Source organism: Microtus pennsylvanicus, chromosome 4 (genome assembly GCF_037038515.1).
Source record: "Microtus pennsylvanicus isolate mMicPen1 chromosome 4, mMicPen1.hap1, whole genome shotgun sequence".
NCBI classification, from domain to species: Eukaryota; Metazoa; Chordata; class Mammalia; order Rodentia; family Cricetidae; genus Microtus; species Microtus pennsylvanicus.
In genome coordinates this window covers 106,256,166-106,268,831 of record NC_134582.1, presented here as the reverse complement: position 1 = coordinate 106,268,831, position 12,666 = coordinate 106,256,166, and the positions used below count along the sequence as shown (strand labels likewise).

Sequence of the window (12,666 nt, the reverse complement as noted above, 5' to 3'; positions counted from 1 at the left end):
GTAAGGGGAGATGGGGAGAGAAATGTAAGAAGGGGAGAATGGGGGATCTTAGGGAAACGGAATGATTGAGAGAAAGGAAGGTTGGATAGAGGACCAGGGAATCACATAACTTAAGGAAGCCATCTTAGGGTTGGCAAGAGACTTGAACCTAGAGGGGCTCCCAGGTGCCCAGGGCGATGTCCCCAGTTAGCTCCTTGGGCAGCGGAGGATAGGGAACCTGAAATGACCCTATCCTATAGCAATACTGACGAATATCTTGCATATCACCATAGAACCTTCATCTTGCGATGGATGGAGATAGAGACAGAGACCAACATTGGAGCACCGGACTGAAATCTCAAGGTCCAAATCAGGAGCAGAAGGAGAGAGAGCACGAGCAAGGAACTCAGGACCGCAAGGGGTGCACCCACACAATGAGACAATGGGGATGTTCTATTGGGAACTCACCAAGGCCAGCTGGCCTGGGTCTGAAAAAGTCTGGGATGAAACTGAACTCGCTGAACATAGCGGACAATGAGGACTACTGAGAACTCAAGAACAATGGCAATGGGTTTCTGATCCTACTGCACGTACTGGCTTTGTAGGAACCTAGGCAGTTTGGATGCTCACCTTACTAGACCTGGATGGAGGTAGGGGTTCCTTGGACTGTCCACAGGGCAGGGAACCCTGATTGCATTTCGGGCTGTGGAGGGAGGGGGACTTGAATGGAGGAGGGGGAGGGAAATGGGAGGCAGTGGCGGGGAAGAGACAGAAATCTTTAATAAATTAATAAATTTAATAAAAAAAAGAAAGGAAAGCCAGTGACTTGATCTGGGTGTCACAAGTTGGTCCATGCCAGGCCATACCTTGGCACAAGGAACTCTAAACTTGTCTTGGTCCATGTCTGGAATTTACTTAGAAAGTAGAATTCCTAAAACTGAGAATCATTTATTCTGCTCTTGTTCAAAGCAGGACTTAAAAAGGAACTGTGGATGTCATTCAGAAGTTGGTGCCTGCCAGACCACAGCTTGGCACTTTGGAAAGATGAAAAACAGTTAGGAGTTGTGGGGAGCTCTGCATACAGAAGCATAGTTAATTATTCATTTTCTCACCTCGCATACTTCCTCTCAAAATAATTAAGCCCTGATTATACTTGAAATTACTTCTGAGAAAAGACAATGTATTAATTGTGGAAAGAGGGGAAGCTATGCTTCAGGGACCGGGGCTCAGCAGAGGCCTTTCTTCCCCTGACACTGTGACAACATGAAACTTGAAGTCTGCAAAACCTGATGTCAGCCAAAAGCCCACAAATCCTGACAGTACAAATAAGATCTGGCAAGTGTCCCCCTCCCAGAGCTGCTCCAGATCCTGTCTGCACCACAGAGGTCCAGGTGAGTACATGGAGGTAAGATCTTCCATCCCCTCAGCTAGGCCATGGAGAGTTTCATTAAAGCAGAAGAGTATCTCTGACTAATCCAGGGAGCAGGTGCCAGGCTCTGTGATCCTCAGGATCTCGACTTTCTTTCTGAACCTGACAAAGCTGGTCCCTGGCTCCAGAAAGATCTAAGGGGACTAGTTCCTGGAGATAGAGATGGAACAGAAATGCTGACATATTGCTATTTGTTCTCAGAATGAAGTATCATGACAGAACTCTCGTTGGGTCTTAGATTAAGGTTTCTTCCTTGTTTTCTTTTTCTTCTTTTTTTAGGAATCAATAGTATATAGAAGATTTTCAGATGTCTGTCAAACCCTGGAGACGATCATGACACACTCCTGTCACATCGAGACTAGAGAAATTGAGGCAAGGTACTTGCTGTTCAAGGCTAACCTGGTTTACATAGAGAGACTCTGTCTCAAAAAATAGCAAGAAGAAAGAAATATGAATTTTCTTGTTTTAACAACTATGTTTGCCAGTCTTGTGACTCATACAGCATTACTAGTGTTTGTAACAAAAAAATGTTAATATCTTTCCATTAGGATTTAGGGTGAATTATTGAAGGATTTTTGCAGATTCCAACCTCTGACTAGACACATAATTTTATTGTAAAAATGTTAATGAATGCTGATGTGTTTGGTATTAATATCTGAAGCACATTTCATTATGTGCAGATACTTGGGGTGGTATTGTGATTTCTAGACTTACCGATAATATAGGCAACAAATACCCCTCTGTCAGAGGAGCAGTTAAAAAACAATAACTGACATTTCTAGAGCCATGAGGCAACATAAACCCAAACCTGGGAACATGGCTCAGTTTATGCAGGACACAGGTGACATCATCAAGACATAAGCATTTAAAACAATCCTGTGAGTTTCACAGGAAGAAGAGCAGTGTGAAGAGAGGCATTCCAAGTACTCAGAGCACACAAACTCATGAAACATGCAGACTCTGCTTCTTCTAGAAAAGATGCCAATGCTTACCACAAATCCCTGAGAAATGAGACTGGAGATCCCGGAAATAAAGAGTAGCGTCTTTCCGAGAGCTAAAGTTCTGGAATCAACTCAGATAGATAAAGAATATAGCAGCATGCCTGATAAACAGATTGGAAAGGAAACAGGGAGAGAACCAGGCTTCAGAGCAAGCTGACATAACTTTAGCTCACAAAGCCCTACAGAGAGGCAAATGACATCATGACTTTTTTTTTTATGGGAAAATTCCTACTCATCTCAGTATGCCTGAATCTACCATACTGTGCATAGCCAATACTGAGGAGTCATAAGTTGTTAACTGCACTCATCTCAGGGCTGCACCTAACACCTCATTAATCCCTTTCTTACATCCCCCCTCATCTTCTCCCCTGGTAGAGAGCTGATCCCTGCTCCCTGAGATGCCCTGAGGTCACTCACAGGAGTCACAAATGTCCTGAACTCATCCACTGGAGTCACAGTTCTCTGCTACCCCCTCTCCTAGGAAGAACTACAGGGTTCTGCTAGACACACTCCTTAGCTGCTACCAGGGGGATCCTTGAATTTTTCAGCATATCTTTTTATGATTCAGCTGTAATTGTCAGGTCCTACCTGAAAAGGTTTTACTATTTGATTTGACATTGAGAACTACCTTAAAAATTGACCAGTAAATATTTATACGGGATTAAATCAGAAACAGAAGTTTACAAAGCTTCGACACAAAAGGCAAACCTAGAAATTGTTATGTTAGTAAAGATGCAGATAAGAAAGGAATATCAGAAAAAGAAGGAAGGAGTGTGGAGGGCAAAGTTAGCAGATCTGAAAGATGTTACAGCTGCTGACCCAGCAGGTTTTCCCAGTGTCTGTGATGTGGGGAAGCAGACAGGGTCAGCGTGAACCTCAGATTTTGGGAACTGAGTGGGGAAATATGAAATAGAATGAGAAACAGAGGAAGAAATCTTGGTTGGAGAATCTTGGAGTTTAGTTCAGCTGTGCTGAGCGGTAACTAGGATTAGCCATGCACACAGACAGAAACACACACACACACACACACACACACACACGACTTCAACAAGCCAGTTTTGCTAGTGTAGAGCTCAAAAATAAAAATCTTCTTTAAAACTTGACATTTTGAATAGCAGTTACCAAACTCACTTGTGAGAGCACACACAATATCCCAGAGTCCACAGTGTAGAAAAAGGAGGTATTTCAAGGATTTAATTTTCGACATTACATCGGGCCATTGCTGCCTCTTGCACACTAGAAAATACTATTGTGTAAAATGTGTTTTTCAGGTCCACTTGTAACATTATTGATGCTTCCTTGAAAAGTGTTTGCATCCTGGGCACAAATTCTTCTACGTGGAAAGGAAGAAATGGTTTTGAATTTTATTATGGAAGTAATTTTCTTCTTCATGACTGTGTTTGGCACTCTGGGAAATATTTCTGTTTCTGTGAATAATATGATCAGTTGGTGCGGAGGACCTGAAAAGAAACCCATACACATTATTCTCATCCACTTGGCTTTTACAAATATCATGATCCTTCTTGCAAAGGGATTGCCAAAGACATTGGCAAATTTTGGTTTGAGAAACTTCCCAGGTAACATAGGATGTAAGATCTTCATTTATCTGCAGAGAGTGTCTCGTGGGGTCTCCATCTGCACCAGCAGTCTCCTCACTGTGGTCCAGGCCATCATCATCAGTCCCAGAGCATCTGGATGGAGAAGGCTCAGACCACAGTCTGCATGGCACATCCTCCCATTCTTTTCATTCTTTTGGATACTCAACGCTTTAATAGCTATGAACCTAATCCATTCCATCACAAGTACAAGTTTGAACATATCACAGTTTAAGAGTGACGATGGCTACTGCTATTTTATGCAAGAAAGTCAGCAAACAAAATGGATTGTTCTCCCTCTCATGGTCTTGAGAGATGCTGTGTTTCAGGGAGCCATGGGAGTCGCCAGTGGCTACATGGTACTTCTTCTCCACAAGCACCACCAGCATGTTTTCTACCTTAAGAACTCTGAGCTTCTCTACAGAACTCCCCCTGAGCTGAGAGCTGCTCAGAGTGTCCTCCTTCTGATGCTCTGTTTTGTTTTCTTCTATTGGGCTGACTGTGCTTTTTCTTTAATTTTCAGTCTCTCTTTAGCAGAAAAATCCTTGATAGGAAGTATTCAAAAATTTCTGGCTCTTGGTTATGCAACTTTTAGCCCTGTTGTGTTGATTCACAGGGATGGACTCCTACCTGAGTGTTGGCATGCTCAGTGCGAGAAATTGAGAAACTAACTCTAATTTTTCTGTTCAATAAGTGTGAAAGAACTCTCAGTTCTGTAATGCTGTGGGCAACACAAAATCTCACCCTGCAGTTTAAGCATGTGTTTATTTTCAGACAATCTTTCTGGAGACCCAAGCCTAGAGTGGAGAGAGGAAGACCATAGCAAATTATAGTCATATAGAAACGTCATTCTGTTTATTGCCACACTTGGAAGGGACTTTATTCTTTAAACTTTTTCATGTTTATATTCATTCCTTGTGTGTGAATAGTTTGCCTGAATTATGTCTGTATAGCTTGTGTGTGTCTGGCGCCCTTGGAGAGTTGAAGAGGCCATCAAGTGCCCTGTTACTGACTGGAGTAAGACGTATGGTTCTGAACCAAAATATGATTATCAGGAATTGAACCAGGGTCCTCAGCAAAACCAGCTAGTGATCATAACTGAACCATCTCTCAGGCACTAAAAAAATGGCTTTAATTAAAATTCATAAAATTGGTTTACTTCTACCATGACTAGAAACATGAAGATGAATTTGGTAAATTTTATCATAATTCATATTAACTTAATCCTGTCGATCCAATGAATTCCATATCTTGTTCCTGATGTTTTTGATTGCTTAATGTTAGTCCCACAAGTCTATTTTGGGATTCTTCAAAGTGTCTGTAAGATTCCACCCACATAAAAGACTTTACAGAATTGTGAGAGCCTGACATGTGCTGTGCAGTCAGTCACTAGATGATCAATGCTCAGTCACTGCACTTAAATGTCCTGAAACTTCTCACTGGTCTTATACCTGGGAGCATTCTCTGCAGGAATAAACATTGCATGTGTAATAAAAAATTTTATTACTCAGCATAGAAACGTGGGATAATGTAGATCAAGGTAAAACAGTGAGAAACTTTTTAAAAGGGTTCCAAACACATGAAAACAAAGTCGAGCGTGGCTTCTTGGTAACCACCTTTTCTTTGGTAGGCTTATTGCTAGTGGCAATCAGAGGCACACCCACTTTAAGTGGCCCTGCTACTGAGCACTTAAATGGAGTTTATGAGCTGTGTGCAGTGTGCTACTTGGTGGTAAAGCAGACCCAACAACTTTCCAGAGCTGGAGCAGTGAAGGTGGCTCCTGCTGGTACCTTGGCCATGAAGCTAAACTGTCCGGGAGCCAAGAGGCAAGGAGCCAACCACATGTTCTATGCCAACACATGTGGTAAGCTGAGTAGTGCCAGTGACTACCATAGCAGTTTAAGATCATCTCAGGCAATCAAAGAACAATACAGATTCAGATGGAGAAATACTCTAAACAGGTTGCAAGATGTTTAAAAATATACATAGGCCTGAGAGAGAAAAGAGAAAATGTATATGCAGTTATAAAATAAAAAAATAGTTTAAAGATGATAGTAAAGTCTTTAAACATTTTTAGTTTAAAACTTTTAAAGTTAAAAAAAATTAATAATAAGCCACATAAAGATGGGAAATACACAGAGAGTCTGAATCCTGCATGTTACTGTGCGAACTTTAGATACTTTGCTTACTAATGAAGGAATGGCAGCTGCTAAAACACATTGGATTGTGAAAACTGCTGGATTAAACTAACCTATATATTTTAAAAATGTCGACTTCAAATTGGAATATGCTACTTTGAAGAAGAGAGATGGTTGGGCAGTGGCTACATGGTACTTTTTCTCCACAAGTACCACTGGCATGTCCTCTACCTGCAGAACCCTACGTTTTCCAACCAAACCCCCCTGAGCTGAGAGTTGCACAGTGTCCTCCTCCTAATGCTGTGTGTTCTTTACTTTAGTGGACAGGATGTGGTTTCCTGCATTTTTTAGTTTCTCCTTAGACAACAATTCCTTGATAGTAAATAACAAAACTAAATCTCATCGCAGTAGCTGAAGAAGACTTATTTAGAACAGAATTATGGTAAACTGAAGCTCTGAGCAAACCTAAAGTTCACAGTCAGAGTGAAACAGACACCTCATTCTCCATTCTGCTGCTCCTGAAGTAATTTAACTGCAAATCTTCCAAGTCTCCAGAGTGAGTTTTTACTAGTATTATAGACCAGGAATCATTTGCCAAATTTTTATCAAGATTAGGATTTGTTGCTTCATTTTCCCTGGATCTCCTTTTCTAAAACCTGACCCTCCAAACATACTTGCTTTGAGAAACACAGCAGGAAATGCTGTAGATGGGGGTGCTCCTTATTTCATAGAGATAAATGGCAACAGCAGGGAAGGCGTTTGGTTCATTTACAAGGTCTGGGTGGCCAAGTGTGGTGGCTGACATTCAGTGCAAGCATGTATGGTGGTGATCAGGACAATTGCCATGCACTTAAGGCCTACGTAGCACATATAGTGAATTCCAGGAAAGCCTGGCCTTCAAAATGAGACTCTGCTTTAAAATGGTGGAGAGGGCAGATGAAAGACACAGATATGGGTGAGAGGGTAAAAGAGAAGGGGCACAGGAGGAGAGGACAAACTTAAAAAGAAATCCATATGCGTCTTGCCATTAAAATGGATTTTACATTACTTGTAAATTAATGATGAATGTAAGTTTTATTATTTGTGGGTAAGGACATGCAGCTGTCTTATTATTTTTTCCTTAAAACAAATAAACATATAAAAAACACTAAGTCTCACTAGTAGAAACTGGCAGGTTTCAACATTGCAGTCATAATGACTGCAGCCCACGTGCTGGAATACAGAGGTATTCCATGTATTACACTCAGTCACAAAGCATAATTTCAGTCACTAGAACAACATGGCAGAATAATGGGTTAAAACTGAAGTGAATCATTTCTATCATGTTAACTGCCCTCCCCAAACCTCTCCTCAGTCAATGAAGAGTCCTCTGCAGCACTGCACTGGATCCATGGTGCTGGGCACTGCTCCTTTCACCCAGGCCAGGGAGGGGGAGGACACGTGACCCACATGACCTTTGGACCAGGGTGTGTAAATGCACTTATTCTTCACAATCTCCAATTTATGAACATCATCCCTGCATACCAGTGGGAATCTGCATCATTTATGGGACCTCTTAGCCTTTTAAACAGAAACACTTGCCTTCTTTGTTTCTTGCTTCCTTCCTTCTTCATTCCTTTCTCCATCATTCCTCTCTCTCTCTCTCTCTCTCTCTCTCTCTCTCTCTCTCTCTCTCTCTCCCCCCCCCCTTCTTTCCTCGCTCCCTCCTCTCTCTCTTTCTGTCTTTCTTTTTTCTATTTCCAATCCATCCAGTCCAGGATCCGAAACACAACTACGTATATTATCACAGAGAAGTGAGTGAAAAATAGACACAAGGCCACACAGTAATACCTTTAGAAAATGATTCTTAAACACATGCTGCTAGTTTACATAAAGAGTTTGTACCCCAGATCATTGAATCTACAATAGTTGCCAGTACATTATGTGATCTGGCTCCCCCAGGAACAATGTGCATAAGAGAAAAATGAGGAAGAGGAGTCAGGAAATGTCTCTCATCTGGGTCCAGTTTCAGGGCCCAGTGGAGGTGGCCAGTGAGAGTAACAAACTCTCCAGAGTACAGTGGCCTCCTCTAGGCATTACTTGGTGCTCCTTCCAAAAGTGCTAAGGAAACTTGTAAGGATAAATGAATAAAATTCATGCGCATTGAGTCATGAATGATGGTCACAAAATACACAGGAGAGTACAGGGAATAAATTATTCTCCAAGGGTGCTATGTGGGTTTGATAGTCCAGGTGAGGCTCAAATTCAAAATCCAGCCATCACTCCTCATGTGGAACTATCCCACACCAGCAGACTGCATCATGGGGGCATTGCTGCATAGCTGTTTCCTTCAGATTGAATTATTTCCTCTGGATGTGGCAAGAGACACACAAGCCAGGGGAAGCTTACTAAACTTAGCACACTCACAAGGTCCTCTTCCCAGGGAGACATAGCAGGAAACACTTGCTGGGGGGAGTGAAACAGCTGTCTGCAAATCGGGCAGGAAATGCCTGTGTGATCTTTAGTTTCTTCACTACAGATGGGCGCAGGTAGAACAAGGGACTCTAAATTGTCCTGGTCCAGGTTTGGAACTTTCTTAGTAACCAGAATCCCTAGAGCTGAGAATCATTTATTCTACTCCTGTCCAATGAGGGATTTGATAAAGAACAGCAAGAGACTTGTCCATGTGTCAGAAGCAGATTCTGCCCAGGTCACAGCTTGGCACTTTGTGAGGATGAAAAACAGTCAGGAACTGCAGGGAGCTCCATACACGAAAACATAGTCAGTTGTTCATTTTCTCAACTCACATTCTTCCTCTCAAAATAATTAATCCCTAAGTAAGCTTAAAATAGGTTCTGAGCAAAACAGATGTAGTAATTGTGGAAAAAAAGAAAGTTGTACGTTAGGGACCGGGGCTCTGCAGAGGCCTTCCTTCCCCCTGACATTGTGACAACATGAAACGTGAAGTCTGCAATACCTGATGGAAGCCAAGAGCCCACAAATCCTAAAGTACAAATATGACCTGGCAAGTGTCCCCTTCCCAGAGCTGCTCCAGATCCTGTCTGCACCACAGAGGTTCAGGTGAGTACATGGAGGTAAGAGCTTCAATCCCCTCAGCTGTGCCATGGAGAGTTTCATTAAAGCAGAGAAATCTCCCTGACTAATTCAGGGAGCAGTAGAGAGGCTCCGTAAATCTCAGGACCTCCACTTTCCTTCTGTCCCTGGCTCCAGAAAGATCAAAGGAAACACGTTCCTCGAGATACTGAAATGGAACTGAAATGCTGAAGCATCAGTAGCCATTTGCAGGCTGGAGGATCATGATTGATCTCTGACTGGGTCTTTGACTAAGGCTACCTTTCTAAATGAATTAATAAGACAGATAAGATTTTCAGATGTCTGTCAAACCCTGGAGGCAATCATGATACATTACTGTAACGTCAAGACTAGAAAGAATGGGGCAAGGGAATTGTCGTTCAGGGCTAGTGTCGTTTACAGAGAGAGTCTCTCTCTCTCTCTCTCTCTCTCTCTCTCTCTCTCTCTCTCTCTCTCTCTCTCTCTCTGTCTCTCTCTCTCTCTCTGTCTCTCTCTCAAAAGTAACTAGATACATGAAAGAAAAAAGTTATTTCTTTCCGGTGTCAGTTTGCCAGCACCATGACTTCAACAGTGTCACTAGTATTAGTAACAGTTGCACTTTTCTCTTTGATGCATTTTCATTTTTCTAATATGTGGCATAGTTTTTACAATAGCCTTCTAACTCTGTTTGATGGGTTTTCATTTGTATTTATCCTTAAAGGCTCTAGATTTTATCACATACTATTATGTAAGACTTGTCTTAAATTCAGTCATTATTTGCCTGAATTTATGAAGAATATAACACTCAGTGTACAGTTATTGTTACCATCTTGAGAACTGCACTATTTAGGATTCAGGCTATGGAGGTGGACACCCTGAAACAGCTCATCTTAAGTTTATCCCATGCTATGCAGCAAAGAACAACAATATTTTTAGTTTGATCTTTTTGCCTGCCTGCTCATTTCTTTTAGAGAAAAACAGGATGAGTGGATGTAACTTACTTCATCAATTTAAGCATAAGTCCATTCCACCTTTTAAATTCATTTCCTTAATGTCATTTATTTAAGGAAATGAATTAATATTAACAATCATCGGGTGATGAAAGGAGACAGAGACAGAGACCCACATTGGAGCACCAGACTGAAATCTCAAGGTCCAAATCAGGAGCAGAAGGAGACAGAGCACGAGCAAGGAACGCAGGACCACAAGGGGTGCACCCACACACTGAGACAATGGGGATGTTCTATCGGGAACCCACTAAGGCCAGCGGGCCTGGGTCTGAAAAAGCATGGGATAAAACCGGACTTGCTGAACATAGCGGACAATGAGGACTACTGAGAACTCAAGGACAATGGCAATGGGTTTTTGATCCTACTGCACGTACTGGCTTTGGGGGAGCCTAGGCAGTTTGGATGCTCACCTTACTAGACCTGGATGGAGGTGGGTGGTCCTTGGACTTCCCACACGTCAGGGAACCCTGATTGCTCTTCGAGCTGATGAGGGAGGGGGACTTGAATGGGGGAGGGGGAGGAAATGGGAGGAGGCAGAAATCTTTAATAAATAAATAAATTTAAAAAAAATAAATATAAATAAATAAATAATTCATATCCTTTAGCATTTCACAAATAATGTGGAAGATGAGACACTTCTTCCTCCACTGACAGTGACTTCAGTAGAAAGGAATCATTTATTAGAAGACCAGAGCCTGGTCTCAAATATGACTTAAAGCTTGAAAAAGGGAAGAAAGGACTAGAAAAGCAAAAATCCGTATGAAAACAAGGATTAAAGAAACAGGAAAATGTTAATTCAGTTGAGTGAACTGATAGCAGGAATTTTTACAGATTCCAATCTCTGACAAAACAATTTTTTATTCTAAATATGTCAGTGAATGCTGATATGCTTTCTATTAATATCTGGAGCATATTTCATTTGTACAGATATTTAGATGGTATTGTGATGTCTAGGACTCACTTACACAGGCAATAATTACCTCTTTGCTAAAGGAGCAGTTGAAAGCAATAACTGACATTTCTAGAGTCATGAGGCCACCTGGACACAAATCTCAGAACAAGGCTAGATTGATGAGGGTCACCAGTAAGATCATCCGGACATAGACATGTAAAGCTATCCTGTGAGTTTAACAGGAAGGAGGGCAGGGAACAGAGACATTGCAAGTACTAAGAACTCTTAAACCCTTGCAGCCACTCTAATGTTCAGATTCCTCTTATCCTAGAACAGAGCCCAAAGCTTACCACAAATCCCTGAGAAATGAGAATGGAGCTCCAGAACTTGAAGAATAGCATCCTACCCAGAACCAAGTTCTGGAATCACCTGGGACTGGTAAATAAAAAGCAGCCTGCCTGACAAACAGGTTGGAGGAAAAGCAGGCTGCAAAACCAGCTGACATAATTGCTACTCAAAAGACCCCACAGGAGCAAATGGCACCATGAACTCTTACATAGTGGAATTCCTGCTCACACAGGTATGCCAGTACTTACTGTGCTACAAACAGTTGGTATTGAGGACATATGACTCAAAACTGCACTCATCTCATGGCACAATATAATCCCTCATTAATCCAATTCCTGGGTTTACCGCATCAGCATCCCCTGGTCCAGAGCTGTTCCCTGTTCTCTTATGTGTCCTGAGGTAACTCACTGGGGTACAGATGCCCTGAGTCATCCGCTAGGATCACAGTTCTCTGCTAGCCCCCTTCTATAAAGCAACACAAGGTTCTGCTAGACACCATCCCTAACTGCAGCCTGGTAGTTCTATGAAATTTTTCACATTCTATTTTGATGATTCAGCTTTAACTGAAGGCCTCTATCTGGATAGATTGTGCAATTGGACTTGACATTTAGAACTATTTATTAAAAATAACTAGAAAACATTTATATTGAATGAAATCATAGAAGAATCAACATAAAAACTTTTAAAATATTAATATGTGGAAATTGAAGATACAAAGCTTTGAAGCCAAATGCATATCTAGAAACTGTTACACTAAGATAAAAATAAGAAAGGAGCCTTTGTCTTTGAACCTGGGGGGGGGGGTATGATGAAATAGAGAAAAAAGGAAGAAATTTGGTTGCAGGAAAATGAAGTTCAATTCAGGTATGCTGAGAGGTAGTTAGCATAATCCATGCACACAGATAAACAGGGACACACACACAGACACATTCACAGAAGTCAATTTTGCTAGTAGAGAGTTCAAACACACCTCCTTTAAAACCATAGAGTCTTATTCCAGTTTCCAAACTCACCTGTCAGAACGCACACATAACTCAGAGTCCACAGGGAAGAGGAGGAGTTCAGGGACCCAGTCTATAGCAGCACATGTGTCCGTTACTGACTCGTATACCAGAAAATGATATTATGCAAAATGTTTTTCAGATAAATGTCTAGCATTACTCATGCTTTCTTGAAAACTCTTTGTATCCTGAATACAAGATTTTCTACCCAGAAATGAAAAA

General features: G+C 41.6%; 1 pseudogene; it reads left to right on the top strand.

Moving 5' to 3' along the window:
• Window positions 1-3,639: 3,639 nt before the first annotated feature.
• Window positions 3,640-4,723, top strand: LOC142848864 (vomeronasal type-1 receptor 4-like; annotated as a pseudogene).
• Window positions 4,724-12,666: the final 7,943 nt, after the last annotated feature.